The sequence below is a fragment of the Rhineura floridana genome, chromosome 9 (genome assembly GCF_030035675.1).
Source record: "Rhineura floridana isolate rRhiFlo1 chromosome 9, rRhiFlo1.hap2, whole genome shotgun sequence".
Classification (NCBI taxonomy): Eukaryota; Metazoa; Chordata; class Lepidosauria; order Squamata; family Rhineuridae; genus Rhineura; species Rhineura floridana.
The window spans coordinates 61826499-61833026 of NC_084488.1; positions in this window are offsets into that span (position 1 = coordinate 61826499).

Here is a 6528-nt window from a genome sequence, read left to right on the forward strand (position 1 = left end):
ACTTATCCTCATCTACCCAGGGGTTATACGGTCCCGGGTGGGGATGACGTGGGAAGGCCCCCCTACTCACCTGCAAGGTGTGGCTGGGGTAAAGGGTAAGCAGATGGGCTTGCCCTTGCCCCAGCAGGGGCTGGTCGTCCGAGAGCTGCGTGGTAAGCTACTTGCTTATAGACAGTTCCCGCACCTAGGTTTCCCTCTGCAGGTCACTTTAAATTGGGGTTTTTGTTTACTGTAATTTAAATAAAGTGGCCCTTGTTCAACCCAAGCTGATGTCTCTGCGTCTTATGTCACCCCTCAGCTGCAAATGGCACCCCGCTCGCCGCGCAGCTGACAAGCAGGGCTAGATTGCTGATGGGGGTGAAGACGCTGCCTCCATCTTTAAAGGAGGCAGCGTCACGCGTCGCGCTTACGTCAGAGGCGCGACGCGTAACGTGAGGGGCGGAGATTGTAGGACTATTTAAGTCCAGCCGCCCCTCCTATCTCCCTCTGTTTTGCTGTGAGACAACGCCCACCCCACCCTCCCTCTTTCATGGTGTGCCTATGGGGTCGCTCCGGGGCCGAGTAGGAATTTTTATCCTGCCCACCCGCATTGGCGGGCAGGTTTTTTGCCTACTCCACGCTATGGGACTGGGAGGGAATCGGGTTAGGGGGTGTTGTGTTTAATAGGCAGATTCGGCTTATTTGGCTAATTGAATCATCCAACAGGTCATGCCCACAGGGCTATATATTTAAAACCAAGGCGGGAAGGTGCGGGAAGGGAAATAGGTAAGGACAGCTAGGTGGCCCCCTTAGGCACCTTTGGAGGTGATTGGCAGTTCCGGAGGGCCTGTCTCTCAGGGCTTTACGGTTCTAGAGCAGGATATGGGCTGCTTCTGGGGCCAACTTATCCTCATCTACCCAGGGGTTATACGATCCCGGGTGGGGATGACGTGGGAAGGCCCCCCTACTCACCTGCAAGGTGTGGCTGGGGTAAAGGGTAAGCAGATGGGCTTGCCCTTGCCCCAACAGGGGCTGGTCGCCCGAGAGCTGCGTGGTAAGCTACTTGCTTATAGACAGTTCCCGCACCTAGGTTTCCCTCTGCAGGTCACTTTAAATTGGGGTTTTTGTTTACTGTAATTTAAATAAAGTGGCCCTTGTTCAACCCAAGCTGATGTCTCTGCGTCTTATTTCACCCCTCAGCTGCAATTGTTGCTTGAGGTTTGGACTACCACACTCTTTAATACGTTACAGTGCAACCCTATACATGTGTAATCCGAAGTCAGTCCCTTTGAGTTCAAAAGCATCTCCTTCCAAGTAAGTAGTTATAGGATTGCAGCCTCAATGGCCTATAGAAGTTTGCAAAAGCAGAATTCTAAGGCGGCCCTCCATTTTCACTTTGAAATCAGCTTTGGAATCAAAATAAGTCAAAATAAGAAAATGGAAGAAAAGAGTTTTGGAACTGGCGTAACTCATCTTTGTCTCTCTTTGTCTCCAAGGACGTTTTTGAGTTAATGTTTTGTAGCTTTTTTTGTAGCTTATTTATGAGTCTGGATTTCTTATGTAGTATTTATATTTTTTCAATGAAGAGATTTTCATACAAAATGCTCCTTTTCCTCTTTTCTCTCATAAATACATTAAGTCATGTTTCAAACTGAAAACCACTCATGTTGTGTAGTTGCTAAAACTGAGCTGTGAATTGCAAAGTCTCGTACAAATCTTGCCTCAGCCACACAGCTGCTATCTCCAAGCTTCGTCATACTCCCTCATCTGAAATACAGAGATAATGATACTGCCCAGTGACCTACGGTTGTTGTAAGGCCTTTGAAATACTGAATATGTGGCATATATTTAATATTCTACCATACGCTATATTTATTTATTTATTTATTTACTTCTGCCCCTTTTTCCCAGTAGAGGCCCAGGGTGGCAAACAAAAGCACTAAAAACATTTTAACACATCATGAAAACAGACTTTAAAATATATTAAAACAAAACAACCATTAAAAACATATTAAAATAAAACATCTTTAAAAACATTTTTAAAAACATCTATTTTTTTAAAGGTTTAAAAACATATTAAAAGCAATTCCCACACAGACAGAGGAGGACAGAGCTGTGTGGGCCACATAGCCTACCCTAGGCCAGCTTACTATCCTCAAGTGCTGTGGAAGACATTGTTCCATCATCAGTATTGAAGTAAGATTCAGTTTCCAGGCTGGTCAGGTTTCGTACATGGAATTGTAGGGGGGGCATCTTGATCTTTGCTTCAGGGAGAAAAATGTCTTGATTCAGACCTGTGTCTATTTTTCATTTCTGGTTTAAAATGTATTTTAATGTTGATGGTTTCAGTTGCTGCTTTCTATTGCTTTAGGTTTAAAGCTTTTTATATATATTATTTTTCCATTTTACAGTGTAATCCTATGCATTTTTACTCACAAGTAAGCTCCATTGAGTTCTATGGGATTTACTCCAAGGTAAGAGGGCAAAGGATTGCAGTGTTAGGCTGAAACTGTACACACTTACCAGGAATGACCCATTGAAGTTAGACATGCTGAGGATCATGTGGTTAATCTTGCTGTAAGATGTCTTGGAAAAATCAAGAGGGGCAGGATAGAAATATTCTAAAACCAAAAAAGACAGATTCCTTTCAGAGTACTAACTTTTGCTTTTATTTATTCATTATTTGATTTATATCCCACCCTTCCTCCCAGCAGGAGCCCAGGGTAGCAATTTTGTATTGTATGTTTCTTCACAGCTCAAAAATATACTCTTCCATTACAAACAAAACACCTGCATGGAAGTTTTACTAAGATGTAGGTTTATTTAAATTAAATTGGGCAATTAATTATAATCCAGACGGGTAAATCAACTAAAATTGTTCACTGATAATCGAGCTTAATAGTATTGATAACAAATGTTCTTCCTTTGTGGGAAACAGATCAAGAGTCCTGTGACCTTTTCAGATCCCTAAAATGAAAAGAAGTACCAGATTTTTAAATCTCTTTTCATTTGTTATTGGATTTCTTTTGCCACTTTGAAGAATAGCCCAGCTCACTTACAAAGGCACTTTGTTGCCTCTTAGAACAAAGAGGTTGCCTTTAGGTCCAGAGTCTGCTGTTTATTGTTTATGTTGAATGGCTCAGTTCTGGCAGAAGATCAATGCACTTGCTTTACTGCTAAAAAAAGTTGTTAGCAATCACAAATCTTTGTGTCTCTTGTTCATATAACATTGCTCCAAGCATACCCTTCAAGCCACAATCTGCTCTGAAAGCTCCAGACAGATTCCAATTACAAAGGCAAAATGCACACACCCTCTTTCTACTGGTACTAAAGCTGACTTCAGCAATGTGAAAAGAACCTCCAGACACTTGGATCATATCTTTTTAGAGCCATTTAACTGTTCAGTATTGAGGACATAGAAGCCAGGGCCTAACTGCCTGTATCCTTATTTTTCATTAAAAAAAAAAAAGAATATTTGGATGCTTCAGACTATTGCTGTTTTGGGATGAGATTCAAGCACATACTGGCAAACTGAGGTTGTACAATTAAAGTTGTTTTGGTGCTCTTGTGTAACCAACCCAGTTCCCCCCAAAACCTGACTTTGTGATAAGGAAAGTAATAGAGAAATGCACTGGAAAATATGGGATAGTGATTGCTTGACGCAACGTTGACTAACCCCCCCCCACAAACCAAACAGAATGAATTCTCAATGAATAGTCAATGTCATCTAGATTCCCTGCAAATGTTGTGCAAACAAGTCAGGATGCATGCTCAACAAACAGGTCATCTGGCTGGAAGCAGCCTTTGTTGAGAGGACACAGGAGCACAGCAATAGCCAGGGTGAGGCACCTTACGCACATGTTTTATACATCTGTCACTCCTCAATAGTTCACAGAATGGTAGAAGTTGTGGTTGGTAGACACTGGCTTCCCTACCACCAGTCTAAAGCATAGCAAGTATCTAGTGTCCTGTACAACTCTGACAAAATGCACTTTGTGTGGGAGGTTATTCTGGAGCTAATCGTCACCAAGCACCCCTTGGCCTGTTTAGGCCCTAAACACATCAGGAAAGGGATGAGAAATGAAGGAAGCACCTCATTAAATATGAGCATCAAGGCTGGTGAACCTACCATTAGGTAGAACAAGGTAGCTGCCTCAGGCGGATGATTTGGGGTGTTACAAAAAGGGAACCTGGTTGTCAGTTTTTCAATTTTTATTGTTGTATTTTTACTGCCAGGGAAAAGAAGTGGCGCTTGTGGGATTTTCTGCCTCAGGTGTGAAACTAACATGACTTGCATTTGGGTACTGTTCATGTTCAGTTGGGGGAGGGGAGGGAACACTATTTGCTCCTCTGCCTCAGGCAGCAAAATGTCTTGTGCTGGCCATAGTGAGAACGGTTTGGCTCCCCTTCAAAAGGCTGGTGGTGAAAGTTGGTGTCATGTTCTCAGCCAATCAGGAATCGTTGCCAGACCCAACCAATGACCGCACCAGCATTGCTCATCTTATTCCTGCTCAAGACAATATAAACTCTGAGCTAGACCAGCTTTGCAACTTTGTATTTTACCTGCATGACTGAGGAAGAACAGGGCAGGTCACTGCCACTCCCTCATGGATAGCCACGGAGTAAATAAAAAGTAGCTATTGACTAATAGGCTCATAGATAGGCTAGGCCAGCCTTCCCCAGCCTGGTGCCCTCCAGACATATTGGACTACAACTCCCATCAGCCCTAGGGATTGGCCATGCACCAAGTCAGGCAGGGCTGGGCTAGGAGGCATGGTATTTCATTCTGGCTGCTGGCACTTTTCCCATCCTACTGTTGGAACTCACAGGCTGTGAATTCTGTGATCAAACAAGGTTACAGTGAGCACTGGGAATTTTAGGGCCTAAGGCCCTCCCCTCTGCTGTATTTGAATTGCACCAATAAAGTGACAGGTCTCATTAAACCAAACAACATTATCTATGGTTTCTCTCAGCAGGCACAAGCACAGAAAAGGATGCTTTGGGTAATAAGATCACATTAGATAGGAACGATAGCCCTGTGAACATTCTGATGGCTTCAAATGACAGACAAACTTCCTCTACTCCGCCCAACCTCTGACCTTTTCCCTTTGCAGATTAAGATCAGCTGGATGATCATCAGCCTACCCAACTATCTTTCCTTTTCCGATTTTAATCAACAGCTGCTTTAGCAGAGGCTGAATCAGTGTTCAACTGAAGTTTTTTAAAGGACAACATAGTACTGCTTTTCAAAAGGGCCAGAAGCGATTGTGTAAGAAAGATCAGCACAGATTGACATTCACCTGCACTGAAATGTTATTGGACCAGAATCATGTTGTAGCAAGGTTGCCAAGTTTAAGGAATCAAAAGCCCTCAAGTACATTGTGACTGATTTGTTACGCAGCCAGACCCTGTTCTTGATACACCAGCAGGCGTGATGCATGTTTTGAGTCACTCCTTTTCTTCCTTGATCCTTCTCCTAAAACCAACATGCTTTTCTCCATTGCCTTTTTAAAATTTTGAGCCATCTTTCAGCCCCCAAAAAGCCCTCCAAGGCGATCTACAATTTAAAAGTGCAAACTTAAAGAAACTTTAAAACAATATAATGACAGATTAAAACAGAAAATTGAATTAATTACATTTAAAATCAGCCAAAAGCCATGTGGAACAACACATTTAATGGCCCACTTAAAAATGAACAAAGGTGAAGCAAGTCTAATCTTCCTAAGGAAGGAGACCTACAGCCAAGGTGCCACTACAGAAAAGGTCCTGTCTTGTGTTCCTACCACCTTAACCTCTCTTGATAGTGTTGCCACCACTCACCATATGCTCAGAGGTACATGTTACAAAATCCTTCCAAGCAACTCGGGAAGTGGATTGGACTATGAAAGACCAACCCAAATTGTGTTTGCATTTTTACAGATTTGTAGGGCAGTACAATATCTCAGAGAAGAGGTCAGGTATCCTGCTCCCCTGGTGCATTAATTATAGCTGCCCAATTTCCCTGCCTTTTAAAGTTTGATAGAAATATCTGTTGGCTATAGGTACGTTCTCAAACCGCAAGGGCTTTTTTTGCCTATTAGTGAATATCGTACATAGTCTTCCTGTACCACTGTTTTTAGAAATCATTTTGGTGAGTAAACACATGAACACCTTGTCTTAAACATTTTATTCATCATTCTAAAAGAAAATATTTCAAAATCAATTTTTCCCAGTTTTCCATTTTTCCCCAAGCCTTCATATCTCTATTTATCCCACCTTTCCAGAGCATTTCCCCATCACTTTCTTTATAACAAATATTCCAGTTTGCGTTTTCTGGTTGTTTTCTGTGTGAAGCAGGCTTGTTGCACAAGAGTACCAAAACTACTTTAATTGTGCAATGTGAATTTGCTGGCATGTGATCCCATCTGCAGACGCACCCCTAGTTCTTCGCTCTGTCTTGCAGTCTCTGAATTTATTGAGATGTTTCTTGAGGTCCAGAGCAAACAGGCCAGGCAAGGGAGTCTGTTACCACTGATGTCATTTATTTATGTATGTATTAAATTTCTGCTC